The sequence below is a fragment of the Melozone crissalis genome, unplaced genomic scaffold (genome assembly GCF_028551555.1).
Source record: "Melozone crissalis strain CALT ecotype California unplaced genomic scaffold, PUWL_Pcris_2 ptg000052l_1, whole genome shotgun sequence".
Taxonomy (NCBI): Eukaryota; Metazoa; Chordata; class Aves; order Passeriformes; family Passerellidae; genus Melozone; species Melozone crissalis.
The window spans coordinates 287,306-310,564 of NW_026535830.1; the positions used below are offsets into that span (position 1 = coordinate 287,306).

The 23,259-nt window shown below is 52.0% G+C and overlaps 1 protein-coding gene and 1 pseudogene across 1 annotated transcript in view; one reads left to right on the top strand and one right to left on the bottom strand.

Annotated features, from left to right (window-relative positions):
* The window catches only part of LOC128943636 (zinc finger protein 271-like), a 592,338-nt gene that overhangs the window by 115,445 nt on the left and 453,634 nt on the right, over positions 1-23,259 (bottom strand). The window lies entirely within an intron of this gene.
* Positions 1,208-23,259, top strand: part of LOC128943630 (zinc finger protein 850-like) — a 244,742-nt pseudogene continuing 222,690 nt past the window's right edge.

Below are 23,259 nucleotides of genomic sequence, written 5' to 3' on the forward strand. Positions count from 1 at the left end.
CTCCCGTATTTCCATAACCACTCCCTGCGGTTTGGCCCCGCCCACCGCCGGCTGCAGCCGCCTCGGGGCTCTGTTTGCTCCCAGTTCCCTCCCAGTGCTCCCAGTAAGAGCGGGACTGGCAGGGAAAGCGCTCCCAGTTCCTTCCCGCTGATCCCAGGATCGCTCCCAGTGCCGCGCGGGACGGGCCCGCTGTGAAACCCGCCCAGGTCAGAGCGCGGCTGCTTTGGGGGGTCTGCATAGCCCGGGCCGGGCTGGGAGCGGAGGAGGAGTGGGAGGAAGAGGAGGGACAGAGGAGGAGGAGGAGGAGGAAGAGCAGCACCAACACCCTGCGGTTTCCCCGCTCAGCCCGCCGCTCTCCCGGATCCGCCAGCATCGCCCGCTCAGCCGGAACCCGCAGGTGAGCGGGCTGGGGGAGCTCGCCCCAAATCCATCGGAGGGGTCTCCGGGATGTTTTTTTTGCAAGGCAGGGAATGTTTGGTGGGACGCCAAAGCTCGGCCGGAAATGCCCCTGCAGGGATCTTGGGGGGGGTCCCACGTTGCGATCACCCGGTACCGGCGGGCCCAGGGGCGATCTCGAGTTTGGGGACGCCCGGGAGAGCCGGGGGGGGATGCGGGAGCCCCGGAGCGGGGAGAGCGCAGAGGGGCGATCCCGGAGCCGGGGGACAAACCGGCTGCCTGGAGGGGTGCGGGAGGCTGGGGATGAGCAGGCTCCGGGCCCCCCGAGGCTGAAAGGGACACTGACTTCTCCAGCTGCACTTAGGCAGCGGGACCATCAAAGCCAATTCAGTAAGCCTTGTTTTTCCCCCCAGACCAGGATTCGTTATTCCCAAACCTCGGCAGGATGAAAAAGGAGGAGGCCATGAGGAAGAGGAAGATGGCCCGGGAGCCCCAGGCAGGTGAGGAGGAAGTCAGTGCCCGTTTCCCCCTCTCTCCTGCTCCATCTCCCAGCCCAGCATGGCCCCCGGCTGCAGGACAACCCTGCTGCCAAAGCTGTCCTGCTGGGGATGCGCTGGGGGGATCTCCTTGCCCTTCCCTGTGGCACGGAGGCAAATCCCATCCTCTACTTGTCCTTCCTCCCCCAGAGCAGGAGCTGAGGATGGAGAGCAGGGAGGACAAATCCCCACAGCAGAACCTCGTGGAAGAGGCCATTTTGTGCAGCTCCACAGCACAGGAACCCAATGGGGAAGAAAAGCCCCGGAGATCCCGCATGAGGAGGGGCTGCAAACGCAGATCACCGGGATCTGAGGAGGAAAGATCCACCCTGGGCCTGGGAGGCGACCGGAGCTCGGAGCTGGGGGTCCATGAGCAGGTTCAGGATGGGGAGAAGCCCCACAAGTGCTCGGAATGTGGGAAGAGCTTTAGTAAGAGATCCTCCCTGATCATCCACTGCAGAATCCACACTGGGGAACGGCCCTATGAGTGTAGGCAGTGTGGGAAGAGCTTCAAGAGGAACTCTGAACTGAGCAGACACCAGAGGATCCACACGGGAGAACGGCCCCATGAGTGTCCCCAGTGTGGGAAGAGCTTCTACAACCGTCCTGACCTGATCAAACACCAGAGGAGCCACACAGGGGAGAGGCCCTATACATGTGGGGTGTGTGGGAAGAGCTTCAGCCATAGCTCCGGCCTGATCATCCACATGGTAATCCACTCGGGGGAGAGGCCCTACGAGTGTGGGCAGTGTGGGAAGAGCTTCAGAAGGAGCTATGAACTGAGCAGACACCAGAGGAGAAACACAGGGGAACAGCCCTACAAGTGTCCCGAGTGTGGGAAGAGCTTCTGCAAGCGTCCTGACCTGATCAAACACCAGAGGAGCCACATGGGGGAAGGTCCCTACGAGTGTGATAAATGCAGAAAGATGTTTTACACCAAGTCCAATCTCATCAAGCACCAGCGCACTCACACAGAGGAGAGGCCCTTCCGCTGCCCTGACTGCGGGAAGGGCTTCAGGTACAACTGCACCCTCGTCATCCACCAGAGGAGCCACACCGGGGAGAGGCCATACAAGTGTGATAAATGCATGAAGAGGTTTCAGACCAGCTCCCATCTCCTGCTGCACCAGCGCATTCACACAGATGAGAGGCCCTTCCGATGCCCCGACTGTGGGAAGGGCTTCCAGCACAACTGCACCCTCATCAAGCACCGGCGCATCCACACCGGGGAGAGGCCCTATGAGTGTTCTGAGTGTGGGAAGAGCTTCTCTCAGAGCGGTAACTTGGCTAGACACCAAAGGAGCCATCACTAAGGGCAGCCCCATGAGTGCCCCGAGGGCAGGAAGAGCTTCCTGCACTGCTCGAACACCATCCCCCACAGAGGGATCCACCCTGGCTGATCCCCAGTGACCCTCGCTGGGCAGAGCCCGGGCAATCCCTGGTGCCAGTGATCCATCTTGGTAATCACTGGTCTGTGGGCTTCACATCCTCCTGGCACCCCATGGCCTGGATTTTCCTTTCATTTCTCTTTGTCCCTTCAAAACACCCAAAACCGGGGTAAAAATAAAGACATTGAAATAAGCCATTGATGGGGACATGGGGGGATCTTACAGGGGATGGGGGCCATGCTGGGTTTGAGGGAGGTGAGGGTTCCTGGGAGGGATTTAGGGGTTGCTCAGGGCTTTGGGCAGAACAGGCCCAGTAGCTGCAGAAGTGCGGGGAGACCCTGGCGAAAGTTGTGGGGCAGCTGATCAAGGACCCCCTGCCCTGGAACTGTCTCCATGTCCCTCTGTCCTGGTTGCCAGTGTCCCCTGTCCAGGATCCCCCTCTCCCTGCTGTCACCCCCGTCTCACCCACCCATTCCCATGTCTGCATGTTCCACAGCAGAACCTTGTGGAAGTTGTTTTGTGCAGCTCCAAAGCACATGCATCAAAAGGGAAAGAAAAGCCCCATAGATCTCTCACGAGGAGGGTCTGCAAACGCAGATCACCGGGATCTGAGGAGGAAAGACCCACCCTGGGCCAGGGAGGGAGCTGGAGCTCTGAGCTGGGGGTCCATGAGCAGCTCCAGGTTGGGGAGAAGTCTCACAAGTGCTCAGAATGTGGGAAAAGCTTCTCCCTGAGATCCTCCCTGATCCGCCACATGAGAATCCACACAGAGTCCCTACAAGTGTGATAAATGCAGGAAGAGGTTTCAGATGAGTTCCTGTCTTGTCAGGCATCGGTGGAGTCACAAAGGTGAGAGACCCTTCTGCTGCCCCCATTGTGCAAAGGGCTTCAGGAACAACTCCGGCCTCATCACTGCCTGCGCATCCACAGCGGGGAGAGGCCCTACGAGTGTCCTGAGTGTGGAAAGAGCTTCACCCAGAACTCCACCCTGACTGCCCACCTGAGGACCCACACGGGGGAACGGTCCTACGAGTGTGCAGAGTGTGGGAAGAGCTTCAGGACGAGCTCTGAACTGACCATCCACCAGAGAAACCACACTGGGGAACGGCCTTTTGAGTGTGGGGAATGTGGGAACAGCTACCAGAGGAGGTGCCACCGGGCCCGCCACATGGAAGTCCACACAGGGCTGGAACAGCCCTACAAATGTGGGCGGTGTGGGAAGAGCTTCATGTCAAAGTCCCACCTGATTGACCACCAGAGGATCCACACTGGGGAGAGGCCCTATGAGTGTGATAAATGCATGAAGAGGTTTCAGACCAGCTCCTTTCTCCTCCTGCACCAGCAGCTTCACACAGATGAGAGGCCCTTCCGCTGCCCTGACTGCAGGAAGGGCTTCAAGCAGAACGCTGCTCTCATCAGCAACTGGTGCATCCACACCGGGGAGAGGCCCTACGAGTGTTCTGAGTGTGGGAAGAGCTTCTGTCAGAGCTCTGTCTTGAGCAGGCACCAACAGAGCCTGCACTAAGGACAGTCCTGCGAGTACCCCAAGAGCAGGAAGAGCTTTGTTCCCGTGACACCCTTTGTCCTCTGATTTTGGGTCCTTTCCCCCCACTTTGGACGTTTCCCCCTGTTTTGGATCCTTTCCCCGTCTTTTGCATCTTTTCTCTCTATTTTGTGTCTTTTCCTCCCTATTTTGGATCCTTTCTCTGTCATTTGGGTCCTCCCCCCATTTTGGGTCACTCTTCCCCTATTTGGGGTCCTTTTCCCCCTTTTTGGCTCCTTTCCCTCATTTCCATCCTTCCCCCCCCAGTTTTGAACCTCCTCCCTTTTGACTTGGTGAAGTTTTGGGTGCATCCCACCCTCCAACCCTCTCCATACCCCTAAACCCCCTTCACCCCCACCCCCGTCCACCCAGGCATGTCCCCAGCTGTGTTCCTAACTGTCCCCGCATGCCACATGGACTCAGTGCTCGCTATCCTGGATGCCCTTGAGTCCCCAGCCCAGGACTGTGGATCTCCTTTTCCAGGAGTTCCAGAGCTGGCCTGGCTTCCAGGGCACACCAGTGGCACTGGGGCTCGGAGTGGGTGGCCTGGTGGGGTTGCTGGGACGGGGTTTGGGGTCATCTTGGCACTGACCGAGGGTCTTGTGCACTCTGCAGTGAGGAGTGGCCCTGGCTGGAGAGTATGGGATGGATAGGGGCAGGAGAGGTTGGACCCTGGTCCAGATGGACACGAGACCATGGATCCCACTCTGGATGGACCCTGGTGCAGATGGACACCAGAGCCATGGATCCCAGCTGGATTCTGATCTGGACAGCCCCGACCCTGCAGCCCCCCAGCCTGGCCTGCCCCCAGGCCAGATGACCACCAGCCTGGCCACAGCCTGGCCCATCCCACTGTCCCACCAGCCCATCCCAGTAGCCCCCAACCCAAAATCCCCCAAAATAAACCCAATGCTATAACATCAGCTCCACATAGTCCCTGCAGAGCGAGAGGGAAACTGAGGCAAGGGCTGGGGAGGTGACTTTGTGGTGATGAGAGGGGACTTTGGAACCCACCCTGGAGACCCCAAAAAGAGCACCCACCCCCCAAATTGTCACCACAGCATTGGTGTCACCCAGCTGTCACTGCAGGAGCTATCAGCTGTCACTCCAGGACCCACTGTGACCCTGCGGTCCCTTTGAGAGGTGACCCACGGTGTCCCCTCGGTGTCACTGGCATGTCCCCAGTGGGAGTAGCGGCATCACCCCCTGGGGCACAGGTGAAGGAGGAGGAGGAGGTGTGGGGGGGCGGTGCAGAGTCGCACAGCATCCTCGGGGGGATGGAAGTGGTGAGGGAGTCACCAAAAATGTTGTTGTCTCTTCTCCCCCACTGTAGGATGTTGGCCACCCTCTGTTTTGGGGCACTGGTGACAAATTGGCGGGTGGCGGTGACAAAAAGCACAGGTGCCACCTCAGGGATGGCACAGAGAGGGGTCCTGCGGTGCCACCAAGCCCCGCCCCAGGCTGAGGGAGTGACAAAGGGGGGGTCAGCAGGGGGGAGGGGAAGCGTGGCAGGGGTGCCACGGAAATGCCCCCGGTTTGCCTGTGCCCGGGATTGGGGGGTGGCAGAGCTCCGGTCACCCTGTCTCCCTGGCAGCCTGTCACCGTGACCGTGTTCACAGGGGTCTTAGGATGAGGGAAGAGATGAGGATCTGACTCCATGTTTCAGAAGGCTTGATTTATTATTTAATTATATATATTATATTAAAACTATACTAAAAGAATAAAAGAAAGGATTTCATCAGAAGGCTAGCTAAGAATAGAATAGCAAAGAATGATAACCAAGGTTTGTGGCTCAAACTCTCTGTCTGAGCCAGCTCACTGTGATAGGCATTTATTTAGGCATTCCACAGCAGCAGATAACCATTGTTTACATTTTGTTCCTGAGGCCTCTAGCTTCTCTGGAGGAAAAATCCTAAGGAAAGGATTTTTCATAAAAGATGTCTGTGACATATCACCCTTTTAATTTTAGTTAAATTAAAAAGAAAAGTATTTGTAATTTTGTCTGCCATACCCATGCAGAGGAAAGAACAAAGACTTGACGGGTTATCTGTTGCCAATGAAAAACCTCAATCAAGTGCTGATGTGGAATGATCAGGGAAATTCTTCACTTGTAGAACATAAAATTCTACCATATCAATAAAACAATCTTAGAATATAAGAAAATGCAAAAACAATGCAAAGAAATTCATTGCTTCAACTCCAAACAGCTGAGTTTCAGGAGAAACTCCACGGACTGAAGATGTTCCTCTCTGACATTTCTGAAAGTCCCTTTTGGTCCTGAAACAGGCTTGCAGAATCCTGAAACAAGAAATTGCTAAAGAATAATCATCAATAATTATCAAAAATCCATTGACAGTTATCAAACAATTTTGAAAAAATTTCTTTAATGTCTTGGCCACACCCCTTTATTGAACCACTTGTAATTTTTGGCTCTTCAATGCTTTTGAGCTGCTACTACCTCTTTTAACTATTTTTTTGTTTTCTGGAAAGAGCAGCAGCAGCAGAGAGGAGCCTGAGAGGCCCTGAGTGGGCCCTGGCCCACGTGGAAGGATCAGGAACCCCAGACCTGTCCCACAGAACAGTGATCCAGGTCCTGATAGGGGAAGCAAAGCCCCCACACTCAACAGCCAGCCGGGCAGTGGCCCTGGGCCGGGGAACCGAGCCAAACAGCCAGGCCTGGCCCGCAAGGTGGGCTCTGTATTGTCACAGCCTGGCACCACACTGCCAGTGCAATGGCAGAACAAGTGACCAAATGCTTCCTTCCCCCAAAATCACCGATGCCTGCCGGCAGTGGGGGGACAGAAGCTGTCCCGAGAATCTCTCCATCTCGGGTCTGGGAATGTTTGTTCCCCACAGCAAACGAGATGATGGCTTTTCGCCATTCCCTTGCCTCTGCAATGCAAATGCAAAAGGTGTTTCCCCCCATCTGCCTCCCAGTACCACCCCCACCCCATCTGGGCTGGGGACCAAAGGCAGAACTTTCAGGACTCACCTTCCCCTCGCCACTGGGGCGCGCGAGGGACAGCAGAGAGATTCGCACCACCCAAGGGGAAACAACCGACCAAACACCCCCAACCCACCAAGAACGCTGAGCTTGAAAGAAGGCAGCCGGGCTGCACCTGCACTCAGCTGTTGAGCCATGCCTCTCCATGGAAGGAGAGGCCGGCCGCTGAATCTGCTGTTACAAGGGCAAACGGCCCGGGACGGTCTGAGCTTGGATATGCTGCCAGTTCCAGGGCAGCCTCTGACGCAGACCCGGAGGACAGAGTGCCAGAAGGCGGCAGAACTCCCAGGGTGGCCGGTGGGGGCGGCGAGGCCAGAGAGAATGCAGTCGCAGCCGTGGCGCCGGGTCGCTGGTCTCAACTGCAACCTCCAGCATCGGCGCTGCGGGCGAAGGCAGGGCCGCCACGAGCGGGGCTGTAGGGACCAGCACAGGGTCGGCTCTTGGCACATCTGCAAGAGACGCAGCCTCGGACACACGCTGGCAGCGACCACCATTTTCACTGAGTGCGTTGCCTCGCAACACCGGCGCAGCCGCAGGAAGCAGTGTGTCTGAGCTCGCAGGCGCAGGCGGAGCTGCCGCGACCACAGGCTCTGCTGGAGGGACGGCCATGGGAGGTGCCCGCACCCGCGGGGAGGGTTCGGGAAGTCCCGCAAACTCGGGAGGTGAGACGTCGGGCACCGATGCCGCCCCCAGGTCTGAGCGATGCGGAGTTCGAGAGGCCGGCCGGGGCGATGCCTGCAGAGCTTCCAGGGCCGGCTCAGCCCACTCAAACCCCTCTGAGAGCAACGGAGGGAGAAAAAGCGGCTCCATCTGAGCATACTCCGAAAACACAGGGAAAAAACTTCTTCATCTGCGGGGAAGACTTCACCCCCCCGCTGCAAGCCAGGGGGGCTGGAAAGCAGCAGATCGTCTCCCCCAAAAGGAACTTCTCCCGTGGGAATTTGGGGGAATAGGGCTTGCCTCCCGCAGTCAGCAATCCAGGGAAAGGCAGCCGCTCTCTGTTGCAAAACCGAGAAGAGTGCCCTGAACACTGGATAAATGCAGGGGGACCCGAATCCAAGGTTTAAAATGGCTTGGAAAATGGATTCCATGCATTCCCATACGAACATATCAAGGGCATAGAGCCATTCGTTAAAAACCCAAAGAAATTTGCCCATCAAAAAAACTCATAGAAATGTCTCCAAGAGGAGAATTCTTCACCCCGTTTTTTTCCACGGGGCAATAAGTTTCTCCTCTGAGGGGGAGAAATGAACATCTGTCTCTGTGGGAGAGGTCCCCCACATGTGCAGCCACAATCTGCGACTGGCAACATCATCAGGAAGGGAAAAGCTAATAGTACCTTGTGACAGTGTCCAGCACGCTCTGGCCAGCTGCTTGGTGCTTCTGGGCTTTCCAAACATCTTCCCGGAGGCTTTTCAAAAGGTTCTCTCTGTGATCAGCCTTGCTGTGAACTCTGTCCAAATCAGGATCTTCAGTTCTTCACCTCCTGGCTAGAATCCACTTCTGTGGTCACTTGTGAAGTGACCATCAATGCCGCATACCCGGGGTTTACCCAAATGTAGCAATGCCCCTCTGGTGGTCTCACCAAGTGATGAATTTCTTCCTCTTCCACTCGACGGTCACCATCTGTGACCATGGTCACAGAGGTTTTCAGGTGAAGGGAGACACGACAATGTTGACTACATGTTCAGAAGGCTTGATTTATAATTTTATTATATATATATATTACATTATAATTATACTAAAAAGAAATAGAAGGAAAGGTTTCCTCAGAAGCTAGCTAAGCTAAGAATACAAAAGAATGAATAACAAAGGCAGCTGGCTCGGAGAGAGAGGGAGAGACATCTCGGCCATGACTGGTCAATCATTCTAAACATCTACAGGAGACCAATCATGGATCCACCTGATGCATTCCAGAGTAGCAGATAACCATTGTTTACATTCTGTTTCTGAGGCCTCAGGTCCTCAAAAGCGAAAAAATCCTAAAGAAAAAATTTCACAAAAATATGTCTGTGAAACCTGGGAAAATTCTAGCTGGTCCATCCACGCATAGATGAGGTCTCCAAATTTGCCCCGAAAGTGGGTCCAGCTTTTATAGGCCAAAAAGAGCAAGTCCAAGTGACTGGATGATATTTTTAGCCCAGATAGCCCTTCAGCTGATGGCACACTTCACAATCAGCAGGGGACACAGCTAGGCCAAAGCCCAGACCTCTGCTGGGAGGCTTTCTCTTCAAAGACCCTTCAAACAAGCCTCCATGCAAGTCAGTTGGGAAAGTTTCTTCAAATGATCCATTTCTGGCACCTAACTACACAGGGTGTTGTGAAAGATTCTAAAGCAGCCGCTCTGGAGTCAAAGAGGCAGCCCTAAGAGTCCTTGTCATCTATTTGTAGCTAAATCCCACTTTGGGGGAGTTGAAGGAGTTTGGAACGAGCTAGAAAGCGGACCTCTGAGTTTTTTAGATGATGCCATTGCTTTTTCTTCTCTTCTACATAGGCAGGAAGGGTGAGTTGGGCTCACATCTCCGCCGCAGGGCTCACAGGGCCGCAAGACTTGTAGTTACAAGAGCTTTGAAGGATTTCTTGGCCAAGAAGACACGGCCAACAAGGATTTTTATGTTTTGGACCCAATCTTCAAGATTTCATCTTATGGACTCATGCTCTCGGGGTCTCTAGCTGGTCAGAGTGACCCTGAGATAAGTTTGAAAATCTCTTTTCTCAGCCCGGTGGTCGAAGAAGGAGTCAGAGCTCTTCATTTCTCAGTCTCAAGGTTGTTTATTGTATCTTGTCTATAAAATTCTTTCTCCTGTCCCGCCGAGGTCCGCTCAGCAAGACAGTCTAAGGCACTCTGCCTCCCCTGGGGTGGTGTTATCTTTTTATACTAACAACTACCTGTACAATATTTACAATTACTTTCCAATCCCTATCATCTGTGTTAGACAGTGAGCTTCTACTCTAGACCAATCTCAAAGTGCCAAGATCACAGCAGAAGAGGGAGGCCAAGAAGAAGAAGGAGAAAGGCTGCACATGCCCAGATTCCTCCATCTTGCCCCCTGAAGCCCCATTCTAAAAACCCTCAACATCTATTTTTCCACTCTGGGATAAATTCACTATCATTCTACTTCAACTTTTGTGGCTGGTCATTCTTCATACAAGGTTGGTCATTGTTTTTTCCAAGGGCTAAATCAAAGGCACGGGGGTCTTGGGCTCTGTGCCAAGGTCTCTGAGCCCTCTGACAGGGTCTGGAGTCCTGCAGGGCAGTCAGAGGCATTTCCTGGCTTCCCACATCATGCTACAGTGTAAGCTTCCTTAGCCAATCACGCTATGACACACAAAACTACAGCCCTGCATACTAAACCTCTTGTTTACCATTGTAACTACTTTGATTTCTTCCTAGATCTTGAACTGGAAAACTCTAAACTTTCCTCCACTTCAACTTTCCTCCCCGTGTCGCTGCTATAAACTAGAAATCCGCATTCTTGCTTCTAGCACCTAAGTTTGGGAGCCCTTTCCAAGGTCTCAGATCAAATCCTGTGTTTAATTCTAAGCTTTGCTGACAAGACCAAAGGTCTGAGATTTCTCTGCATTTGGGTTTCCAACAACACTGATGCTGTTAGTTGCAGAGTGCCCAGGATGCGTCTTGCAAGTCAACTCTGGCAGGAACAAGGCGGCTGCCAGAGGGCTGCTTGTGGCCTCTGAGAGCCCATTGCCCAGGGCTTGCCAGCGCCCCAGCCCCTCAGGAGCTGCCCCAGCCCGGCCAAGCTGCCCGGCAGCAGCGCCGCAGCCCCACAGCAGCTCCAGAGCAGCCCCATGCAGAGGCACCTGGGAGCCCTCAGCAAGGCAGCCAGCAGCACACGAGCAGGAGGACACGGCTGGCGCATCCTGCCTGGCACAGGGCTTGTGGCCATCTCCAGGCACTGCTCTGGCAGGGATCCCCGCAGCTCCGGCCGCTGCCCAGCCGCTCTGTGGGCAGCACAAAGGCTTCAGCAGAACCACCAAAGGCCAAGGGGCTTCTGGCCATTTCCCCTGGCCCACTGCACACCTGGGCAGCTGGCTGAGCGCGAGCATCCTTTTCCCCCTCCTCCCCTATGCCCTACGAACCCTGGGCAGCAAAAGAAAGATCCTGGGAGTCTGTGGATGTTAACATAGTCTATATTTACATGGTAAAAGAAAAAAAAAAGAAAAGAAAATTCTTGAAGAAAAACCAAATAAAACCTGACTCAGGTGGCCCCAGCAAAAAGAGCTTCTGGGATCAATTCTCCACAGAGCTCTGGCAGGGCAGGCAGCCGAGCCGTGCCAGACGAGGCCATGTCTTCCACGCCCTGCGCAGGTGATTTTGGAGCCACTGGAACCTGGAGATGGGAGCCCGCTCTCCTGACCTGAGGATGCACAGCGTTTGAATTGCCAGGCTTCCGACGGCGAGGCTGATGTCGTGTGCTTTGTCTTCAAGGGCTGCGAGAGAGAGGAACAGAGGCACGGTCAGAAGCTGGAGCCGCAGGGAGCCAAGGAGGAGCCCCCTGCAAGGGCCATCCCGGCCGGCTCTTGCCATGGCCAGGAGGGAGAAGGGAGCAAGGGGATCAGCCCGAAGCTGCTGGCCACGAATGGCCCGCGTGGCCCTGAAATCTCCGTGTGCTCTGCCCACGGGAGCAGAGCCCTCCGCAGCCGGGGCAGGGCTTGCAGCTCTCCCCGGCAGCCCCCGCTGTCAGCCTGCTGCCCTCACTCACCAGTGCAGATCAGCTGCAGCTGTTGCTGCTGCCCCCTCAGGTGCCGCCGGGCCATGCCTGTGAACACAGAGCCTGTCACGGCCCCAGCAGCACAGCTCCCTGCCAGCGGCGCTGCCGGCGCTGTGGCCACACGGGCTTCTGGCCCGGCAGCGCTCAGCTCAGCCCATGCAGCACGCTGTCGCCCCAGGGCACGGCTGTCAGAGGGCGGCAGCAGCAATGCCCGGGCCAGGCGGGGCTGCACGGCGCCGGGCCCGGCTGCCGCTGCCGGGGCAACAGGCGGGGCTGGGGCCGAGCTGCGGCGGGCTGGGGAGGGAGCCTGGGCTCGTAACTCACCCATGAACCTGATGGCCGCCTCTCGCAGGGGCTCTTGTGGGCTCTCCAGGTAGCGCAGGGCCCGGCGCAGGTGCTCGGCCGCTCTGCTCCTGTCCTCTGCCAGCGGCAGAGAGCGGCAGGAGGGAAGGGTTGGTGCGGGCTCAGCCCCTGGGCCGGGCGCTGCCTGCGCCCAGCCCCGGCCTCCCCTGGCCGCACAGCCCTGAGGCGCGGCCAGCAGCCGCTGGTTGCGGGCTCCCAAGGGGAGGGGGAGAGGGCCGGCTGCTGCCCGGGGAGCCGCGGTGCTGCACCTGCCCCGCAGCCCCGCCGGGCCGGGGCTCCATGGGCACCCGGCTCGGGCCCACGGGAGCCTGGAGAAGAGCCCGCGTGGCCTCTGGCTGCAGCGGCGCGCAGGGGCACAGCTGCCCGGCCCGCACACTGAGCACCGCCCTCAGGGGCCTTCTCCAGGCTGAGTAGGGGATTGCAGGCCATCCTTGCCAGGCACTTGCTGAATTTTGCAGTTTCTGCTCCTTCAGCTGGTTTCATAGATCCCCCCATTTATGTACAAATATTCTGCCAAGTTTGTTTTGTGAGAACAAGGTTACTACTGTTCCTGCTGTGGTGCTGCTTGTGTGTTATGGTATTTACGGATCGTTGTCGTTAACAGTTGTTTTTGTATCGAAAGATGCCTAGTTGGGGCCGAGTTAATGGCTCTTCTCTGGGATAGTGAAGAGTGGAGACCTCCCCAAACAGTGAGAGAAGAGAATTGGGGGGGGAGGTATGAAAAATACCTCCAGGACCAGCATACCATGAGAAGCTACTGCTTCTAGCTTTTTAAAAAGACCCCCAAAACAACAAACCAACATAGAGTTGAGAGATTGGAGTGATGTCTGGACGTCAGGAACAGAGTGCTGGAGCCTTCAGAGATGCTGAACACCTTCGTAATCCTTCTCACCCTGAGTACGGGAGTCGTCCCGACACCGGGAGCCGACAGGGCGAAGCTGCGAACAACAACATCCGAAGGGGTCACCACGCCCTAAAGGCTCCCACGAGGACCAGACCCCCAGCTCTGCCCCTAGTGGACAAAGCTGCGCATACCCTCCTCCTCGTCGCCCTGGGAGAGACGACGGGAAGCTGCAACCCCGCCGAGCTTCCCAATCCTGAGCTGATCACTTTTAATAAAGGCATTAAAAGGAGAAAAAGTCTCCTGCCCTGTTTATTTCAGCAGGGCTGCTCATCCAGGATAGCCACACCGAAAGAGGACACCAGGACTGGCCATCTTGGACCTCCAGGGCAGCTGGCTACCAGGACTAGAGAGATCGGTTCAGGACCAGCGACGCAGAGGAGCACCGGAGCACCGGACTGGTGAGAAATCCGGTGGCGGGAGTGGGAGATGGGCGAGTGCGTGTGTGAGTAAGACAAGAGCCAGCAGCCGGACCTTCGGAGTGAGAGTGGACCCCTCAGTACCGCGTTTCCGGACTCCTGCTAATGGGCCGGCCGGGAACAGTGGGAAGTGCGTGGAACTAGTGTGAGTGAGTCATCTCCTAAGGGGGAAAGGAGGCCCCCCATTTCGGGTGTGTGGAGGGAATAGTTGTATGAGTGGCACGCACCCAAAGTAAGTCCTGACAGAGGGAAGTCAGGCAGATTGTAAGTCCCGAGAAGGATTCGGGTAAGCTCACAAGCCCTGCAGGGAAAGTAAGTCCTGACAAAGGAGTCAGGCGCAAATGCCAGCAAAGGAGGCTGCGGTTTGTTTTTGAGTCCTGATACGGTGAAGCCTCAAAATTGGCAGGTTAGGCAAACTAAAAATCAGGCAGTTTTTTTTCCTGACAGATGGTGTCAGGCATGACCCAGATTCTTAGGCCGAGGTTTCGTGTGTTCAAGTCCTGATAGATGTAAGACCTGACGTTAGGAAAGTCAGGCAATCAAGAGAGCAGGCAGTTGTTTCAGTATAACGTCCTGAGCATCAGGCAAAAATTTGAAGTTCGGTGGAGGAGGTTGAAGCTCCTCAAACAAGATTTTTCTTGAAATTATCTGTCAGTAGAGGCACCTTTGGGATTTTTTACTGTTGAGACCTGAAAAATGGGAGGGTGTAATAGTAAAAAGACCGGCAAGAGACTGAGAAGTAGAAGTAGAGAGTAGTAGAAGTCTGGCCGGAATTAGAGGTGCAAGGAGGATGGCCTTGGTGTGGGACAAAGGATAAGTGGATGTGCCAACAACTAAATCATTATCTGACAGCTCGAGAAGATACTGACCCTGAGCAATTACTGTATGTATCTTGCTGGTTAAAGAACGCTATTGGGGATGAAGGGGTGCAAATTTGTAAGGTGCAGAAGAAGAAGGAGGGGAATGAAGGAGGGGATGATGGAATTAGTAAAAGATGGGACCCCCTGGATTATTTGCCTCCTTCTGCCCCTCCACCTTATAATCCTCTTCTTCGAGCACTTCAAACGGCAAGTCCGGTTCTTCCCCCGGCTGCCATCTCATTACCACTGGCTCAAATTCCTCCTTCTATCTCTTCAGCTTCCCCTGTGATAAACCCAGTATCTCCTCCAGTAACCACTCCCTCACCACCTTCAGCTCCTCCAGTTCCTTCTGCATCACCACAAGTGCCTACTCCACCTGCTGCATTCTCCACCCCTTCTCCAGCTCCACTTAATATTCACTCAGGCTCTTCTCCCCCTCCTATTGCTGTCCCTTTACCTCCTCCTAGTTGGGACACAAATATCTCCTTGTCCAGTAAACAGCTATCAGCAAATACAGCTGCTGATGTGCAGAAAGTTCAGGGTAACCCAGATATCCTTCAAACTAGTAGTTTGGCATCTGAAGGTGGGCCGTACTGTAGCACCAGATCCAAGGCCTCCAAGGCAGAGAAACTCTTTCCCCTCAGAGAAGTTCCTATGGGAGGAGTAGCGGGAGGTGCTGGCTTTGTGAATGCTCCTCTAACCGCTTCTGAGGTGAGAGGATTCAAGAACGAGTTGGGGCATTTAGTCGAGGACCCAGGGGGCATAGCAAACCAAGTGGATCAATTCTTAGGTCCAAATATCTACATTTGGGGGGAGATGAATTCCGTCCTCAATATATTTTTTCCCCAGAAGAGGTCCAGATGATTAGGGCCGCTGGCATAAGAATTTGGGAGAAAGAGAACCATCCAGGACCCCAGGTGCCAACAGGTGAACATAAATTGCCACTAACAGATCCCATCTGGAACCCTAACCAGGAGGAAGAAAAGAAGGCCATGATGGAATATAGGTCTTTGACAATACGGGGGATCAAAGAGTCAGTTCCCAAACGAACTAATACCAAATTGGCATTTGAGGGTGCACAAGAGAAGGATGAAGCTCCTGCTACATGGCTTAACTGCCTAAAGTGGAACTTCCAGTTGTACTCTAGAACAGACCCAGACACCCCAGAAGGTCATGTGCTACTAAAAGTCCAATTTGTTACCAAATCTTGGCCAGATGTATGGAGAAAACTGGAAAAGACTGAAGATTGGCAAGAGAAAGACATAAATGAGTTATTGAGAGAAGCATTGAAGGTGTATTTAAGGAGGGAGGAAGAAAAAGCAAAGGCCAAGGCTAAGATCATGGTTGCTGTAGCTAGAGAAAGTGCAGGGTGGGGAGGTCCACCACCAGGAGTAGGCAAGGATGGGCCAGTACTGTCAGGTACAAGAAGGATGGAGAGACCTCAAGTCCCTTTGAGAGAAGGACATTGCTATTACTGTGGAGAGGCAGGACACATCAGGAGATTTTGTAGAAAGCTCATTCTCGATGAAGCAATAGCCAGGGAACAAGATAATTTAGGGAAGATCCTTAGAGGTGACAATTAGAGGGTCAGGGGCTTTACACTTTAGGGGACCCAATGCAACATCTAAAAGAGCCCTTGGTAAACTTTGAGGTGGGACCCCTAAATGAAGAATTAGAATTTTTGAGTAGATACAGGAGCAAATAAGTCCTGTCTCAACAAAGTACTAAAAAGTATAGTATAGTGAAAAAACATTTGAAGTTAGACAAAACCAGCTAAGTAGAAAGGATATCCAATAGCACCAAAACTGGCCAGTAACACTAAACTTGTAACAAGTGATGTGAAAATAAAAGGTACCTTATTGTTGTCTTGTTGTGTGTGTGAGAGTGAGTCACGAAGTCAGCCTCAACTTCCTGGACAGGTGGGAAGGAGGGCAGTGGAAGTGTGTGTGTGACCTGCAAACCAGACTAGTGCTCCCCAGATGTGTGAGGGAGCCCTAGCTGTAAGAGCGTGAATGACACACAGATAGCCTCACAGGTGAATGTGCACCAGAGGCAACCAGAGTCAGGGCCCTTCCAAGAGGCCCAGAGATACTGAGACCTGTGGGCCAACCCCAAGGTGAGGGGAGCCACAAAGACCTGTGATTTTCTAGCAATAATGATCCAGTTTGTGTCTTGAGGGTGTGAAGGAATGTGTGAAAGTGAATGAGAAATGAAAGAGAGTGAATGCAGACAAATTAGAATCGAGGTAATGTAGATTGTGCATTTTAAGTTTTACCACATCTCCTTAGAGGGAAGTGTATTGTGTAGAAGAACAGTGTGAGAAAAAAATTAAATGTAAGGAGTTGAAAGAAAAGTAGTATTTAAGCTGTAAGTGAAAGTAAGAAACAGAAGCAAGAGATAAATAGATAAGATCTTGAAAATAGAACAGAAAACCAGTAAGTTAAATACACAGAAAAATAGGAGAATAAAAGCACTTTGGGAGTTAAGTTAGCTAACAGAAATACAACCCCTTGCAAAATACAGAGTTTGCAGAAGTTGATGAGAGAAACAAACAAGTTATGAAAAAAGAGAAATTAACCAATAACGTTAAACAGAGAAACTGAGTTTTGATAGAATCATAAAATAGCAGACCAATAATGCCTATATTTGAAAGCCCGTTTCAGGTACTCTTAATTACTAATTCAACTGTGAAGACCAAAAGAAAAAAGGTTGGACCCAGATCACTCTCACCCCCTGGCATTGGACCAAGATTCAACATCAGTTTTTTCCCCTCTGGCATTCTGTCATTGGACCAGACTCCACCCCATTCTCCCTCTGGCATTGGGCCAGAGTCCCAGTTTTTCCCTCTGGCATTGAGCCAGAGTCCACACCACTCTCACCTCCGGACACTGGATAAAGATTCATCCACTTCACAAGTTAATTCACCTGAGTGTACTGTGATTTAAAGTTGACTCTCAGAAAGAAGAGTCAAAAAGACTGAACTGTATGGGAAAATAATTGGTATCAGAGCTCTAACATTGCTTAAAATGTTTCAGGACAGTTCTGTGTAAAGTATATTGGTAAAAAGTTTAAGACTGTAAATAAGTAATTCTAGTTAAGTTCCCCAATTTAGTTCTAAAGACTCCAGGTTAATCCTCTACAGAGCACTCCCCCAAGAGAAACCAAAATTGGTAGGGAACAGACCAAGAGAGGTTTAACCAGAGAAGCGGGTAGAATGGACTCTAAAGAGCTTGGAAGCTTCTTCTCAGTGAAATTCCCCAAGAGGCAAGGCCAGGTGGGCAGGCTGTACAAGATGACCCATACCAGACTCTTGGGAAGGGTAGTAATGATGGCTCTGATTGCTGGTGGTGCTCCGGGCAGCCCAGGAGAGCCGTGCAGTGAGTGCTACCAACTCCTCTATGAGGAAGAAGAAGTGAGCTCCTGGTCTAGAGTCCACATCAATTCTAACCCTAACTGTGTTAACCTGTCCCAATTGGTCTTTTATCAGAAAAATAAGAGAATGTATTAGATAGCACACAATACTGCCACTTTCAGGCAGCCACTCCTGGGAGAGTGCCCTGTAGGAGAAGCCTGGTTGTGCTTTGAATGTGATGCTGCTGAAACAAGCTCAGTAGATCTAGTAAAAAGAAAAGAAAAGAAATGGTGAAAACAGTAAGAAAGATGGTTTGTAACAAGTCTTTTGCAGTATTCAGCTACCCAGTAGATCCCAAGAGATCCAAACAAATTAGAGTCTGTTGAGAAAAGAGAAAGAGATAAGTGTACCCACTATGAAGTATATGAATGTTATGAGTGTACTGAAAAAGGGATAAACCCCTCTTAGAAAATGAAAGAACTGTGTAAATATAAGGAATGCCCAACAGAAACTGATAACACAATTCGGGAGAGCTCTAAACACCTGGTTTTGATCTCCAGTACTACAGCATACACTAAATTGTCAGGAGACTGGTCTGGCAGCTACACAGCTAGAATAATAAAACCAGCTTTCTTCCTATTACCCAAAGAAACCAGATCAAGTTTAGGAGTTCCTATATACAGTGATTTAGGAGAAACCAAACAGAAGAAGCAAAGTGCAATAGAAATTGAGAAAATTCAAAATTGTAAAGGCCAAGTTCGGACTCCAATATCTATGTTAAACAGAATCATGAAGCTCCAGGGAGTGTTAAAAATAAAGAATGCAATTATCCGAAAATCCTTCATTTTTGCCTCACAATTGTCATGAGAAAAGACCACCGAAAGGTTAAAAACTGTTGAGCCAGTTGGGAAGTCTCATGCTTATTCAGTGTGTTCACAGGTGGTGTTTGCAGAACATGCCATGCTGAACTCGAAAGGGGCATGCTGCCCTTTTCTGAACAATGGAACTGCACTTTCTCAATACCTCCTGACTTGCTTGGTCTGAGCTCTGGGGTGGCTCCCCCCTCCAAGAGAAGACCCCTCTTGCCTGCCTTCAACCACCGTGACAGAAAAACAGAGATGCGAATCCCCTCATCAAGGAACCAAGACAAGACAAGAAACCCCCTTGGCACCCTCTTGGCACCCCCCTGGCACCCCCCTGGCAATCCCCTGCCAGAGACTGGGACTGACCCCCCCCCCCCCCCCCCAGCTCGGGGAGGGGGGGAAAAACTGCCCAGAATAAACGTACCTGCAAGCATTCGGCCCTGAAAACAATAGAAATAAACACCCCTCCTTCAGTTCCTATTCTTTTCTCTGGTTGGAAACCTAATTTTGACCACCCTTCCCCCAACGAAAAACGGTATATTTTGGGGTGCAGTCGGACCGTCCTCTGAGATCTCCCCGAGATGTACACCAGTGAGCTTTGACAGCAGGACCTTGAAGACATCACATTTCGGTAGCTATAGCCCCTCCCTGACCTTCTTTCCTCCCTCTTCCCTTGTCTTACCCTTTTCTTCCCCAGATTCCCTAACCAAATGCATATTCAGTTGTGGTTATTATCAATAAAATTACATTTTGTTGATTTGTTACTGCAAAGCCCCTGTGCCTTGTTGGTTATTTTTTGCACCAAAAAATCATCCATCACCTGTTCACTTGGGCGGACCTCGACAGGAGACATGCAAAATAATCCCAAGACCAGCATGCCATGAGAAGCTACTGCTTCTATCTTTTTAAACAAGACCCCCAAAACAACGAGCCAACATAGAGTTGAGAGATTGGAGTGATGTCTGGACGTCAGGAACAGAGTGCTGGAGCCTGCAGAGATGCTGAACACCTTCGTAATCCTTCTCACCCTGAGTATGGGAGTCGTCCCGACACCAGGAGCAGACAGGGCGCAGCTGCGAACAACAACGTCCAAAAGGGTCACAACGCCCTAAAGGCTCCCACGAGGACCAGACCCCCAGCTCTGCCCCTAGTGGACAAAGCTGCACATACCCTCCTCCTCGTCGCCCTGGGAGAGACGACGGAGACTGCAGCCCCGCCGAGCTTCCCAATCCTGAGCTGATCACTTTTAATAAAGGCATTAAAAGGAGAAAAAGTCTCCTGCCCTGTTTATTTCACTGAGGAGAGACCCTGGGTCAATATCAATCACAGAATGCTGCAATCACCTCTGCTCTAAGGAGAAATAAAAATTACCAACATCATTTATAATAGGAATGTGTATTTCTGACAAGGCATTTGAAATCTCTGTCCATAACTGGACTAAAAAAACTTTATTGACCCTCTCAGGGTTTTGTGTTGTTTACATCAGACTCAGTCCCTGAGAGAGTGTTCAGAAAACTTCTCAACAACTCAAAATTAAATTTAAACTTGGAAGGTTATATAAGTTTTAATGGGTTCCACTGAGAGACACAACTGAGAAAGTGTCCCCAGGTTCCAGTTAGAGCAGAACACTGGAGGCAGTGACGGCAGCTGGGGACAAACAAGGCAAAGGTGTCTCTGGTGCTGAGCAAAGCTGGATGTGGTTCAGGAATGCAAAAGGCCAAGGCCTGAGCCCCAGCCCCTGGCCAGGCAGATCCTGTCCCTCCCTCCTTGCTCAGGGCTCTTCCCAGGATGGGCACTGGCAAGTGGGGATGTGCAATGGCAAGGGCAGGAGCATGAGGCGGCCCCTGCCAGGCTGCTGAGCAGGGACAAGGAAGCAATGAAGACCCAGGCCTGCAAGGGTCACTTGTCTCCTGCTCCTGCCTCAGGCCCAGGGCCAGCAGCCATGGCCAAAGTGCTGCCCAAGTTGGCTCTGGCAGGGCTGTCTTGCAGCTGCTGCCCATCCCTGTGCCCTGTGCAGCCCAGGCTGTGCTACGGTGTCCCTGCCCTGCGCCTCTGTCCCTGCAGGCTGTCGGCATCCCCCGGCTGCCCCACCTGGCTGGGCCCTTCCTTTGCTGACAGCTCTGCCTCCTGCCTGCCTCTGCCTGCCCACACAAAGCCTGGGGCTGATACCAAAAGGGTTCATTCCATTTTTACCCTGCCTGTGAACTTTCAGCACAGGAACAAAGCATGCAGGGGCTGCTTTCCCAGCAAGGATGGCTGGAAGAGAAGAAGAAGACATCTGGCTCAAGGGTGCAGGGATAGAGAAAATAAGGAGTGTATCTGGGAACTTGGGGTGTGTTTTATGGACATAGGTAAATTGTAGTTCATATTTAGTGACTGTATATAAGCAACACACTGGTAGAATTACATGTCCACGTAAGGTTGGGAGTTATCCCATGTTGGTCCTCAGGCCTGAATAAATTATGCTCTCTCAAACACAAAATGAGTGTTAAGGAGCCTCAGCCTTCCCTGCTCTGGCTGGAGGAGCCCACCTCCCTCAGCCTCTGCTCACAGCCCAAGGGCTCCAGCCCCACCTTGGAGGCCCTTCCCAGGCCAGGTGAGTTGAGCAGACCACTGCGGACCTACAAGCAGTAAGATGGTGAAGCCAGGCAGACTAGTAGCCTGGGATCTGAGCAGGGTGGACCAAGAGCCAGATGAGCTATAGCCAGGCAGACCTGAGACCCTGAAAGAAATGTAGGTGGATCTGAGAGCCTAGAAGTCTGTACAATATATGAGACACGACGCCCAAGAGGAAGGGTGCTGGAAATGAGGACAGGCACTACACACTTTGCTTATTTGGTGTGCAAAAAATAGAGTGAGGCTATGCACTTTGCTTGTTTGGAAGGAGATGGCTTGGGGGGTAATGTACAAACTGCTTTTTTTATTAAAATGTGGGAGAGTACCAGCCACACTTTCACTTGTGCCGCTGCCTGCTGCTCTCTGCAGGTGCATTGGATCGAGCCTTGCGCCTTTGCCAAGGTATGGCCACAGTCAGGCGGGGACCAAGGATGGTGCTGAGTTCCCCCTAAATGGCAGTGCATGCAGTGGGACACAGAAACGGTGCAATGGAAGTGGCAAATGGCATGGCCACAGCAGCAGCCGGTGCCTCAGCAGCAGCACGGCCCTGAGGAGTGTGAGGGAGGCTTGCTAAGTCGCTGCTGTACAAGCACTGGAACAAAAACAACATCAAACTCTGAGAGGCAGAGCCAAGAGCTGCACAGAAAGCACATAAGAGAAGCCTTCTGAAATTCTATGGTGGCCAACTCCACAGTGACCCGATGTGATTTGGGATTGGGCTGTAGAGCGAGGTGCAGCTGGAGATGGAGCCTGGCGTAGCATTGAGAGCAGCGGGGGATGCTGCTTGGTCTGGACCAGACTGATTTTGACACCTGGGGTACAGGTGAGTCCCTGGGGACAGAATGGGAAATAACCTATCAAGTGAAGAACAGATTGTTTTGTCTGCATGGAAAGCTTTGTTGAAAAGAAAAGGCATTAAGACTACTGACTACACCCTTTGTAGTGTTTTACTATGAGCAAAGTCACAAGATTTTGAGACTGATGCAAGTACTGCTTTTAGTGTTAGGACATAGAAAGAAGTTGGGAAAAGACTATGGGATATAGTATAAAAAGGGACAAGGCAGCTGCAGATTTGGCTACCACCTGGAGATTGCTCCATGAGATTTGAAAATAATGGAAAACAGAGCAGGACAAGAGAGACTTGCAGTGACCAATTAATACAAAAGAACTGTAAAAGGAAGAATAGAAATATTAAAGTAGCAGTGGGAGCTGGGGACAGAGTAGCTCTATTGTTCAGTGCAGTGTATTTGTTTGCTGATAGAATGTGTATTTTGTTTGTGAATTGCAGCTACTAATCTTTGATTAGGCATAAGTGTAAAAGTTTATATTCCATATGCATATGTGCACTCGACAGATATGGAGTTCAGTGGATGCCCGCTTGTTGCATTCAGCTTGTGTTGCATCACAGCTCTCAAAGCAATGAACCCAGCTATGGCACACTTGACTCCCTGAAATAAGCAAAAATGTGTAGATGATAGGAACATATAGACTCTCTCTTATCCTTGTGTGTTACTTGATGAAATTGTATAGTTATTGATGTTGTTCAAGTTGTATAGCCTTTGGTAAAATTATGTGGCTGTTGATTTTGTTACTATCCTAATATATGGCCTTCAGCTTATTCTTGTGTGTTGCCTTATAAAGTTGCACAACTGCTGGTATTGTCAATAGTCTAGAAGTGAAGGTAAAAGGATTTTTGATGATAGATAATGTAAGTTTGGGGAATAAATCAAGGTCAGCTCATGGATGCATTCCAGAGTTAGTGGAATCTACACAAGGGATACTTGTACCATGTTTGCTATTTCTTCTGCAAGGGCCCTGTAGGGGGATGGTAGACATGGCATTTATTTAAAAGAAAAAAAAAGGAGGGGAATTGTAGGCACACAGTTTGTGGTAATTGGGAGTGGAGCTGTGGCTGAGCCTCATCCCTAAGGGCTACAACCATGCAGGACAGGTGAACAGTATTCAAGGCAATGAGACATGGAGTGCTGAGGTGTACTGACAAATCACAAAAGGGTACAGAGGGCACACAGGTGCAATGCATGTAAGATGAAGGATATAAAAGGTTGTACTGAAGGACAATAAAGGGCTGATGCTTGAAGCCTTCTTTGGTGTCAGTTGTACCCCCAACAGCAACAAGTGATGTCACAAAGCCCCCCCCGTGTGATGTCACAGCCCTTTCTCTAATGTCACACAGCTGGTCTCTGATGTCACAGCCAACTCTGTGTTGTCATAGTCTGCTCTGTGGTGTCACACCTGGCTCTGTGATGTCACAGAGACAGCCTATGATG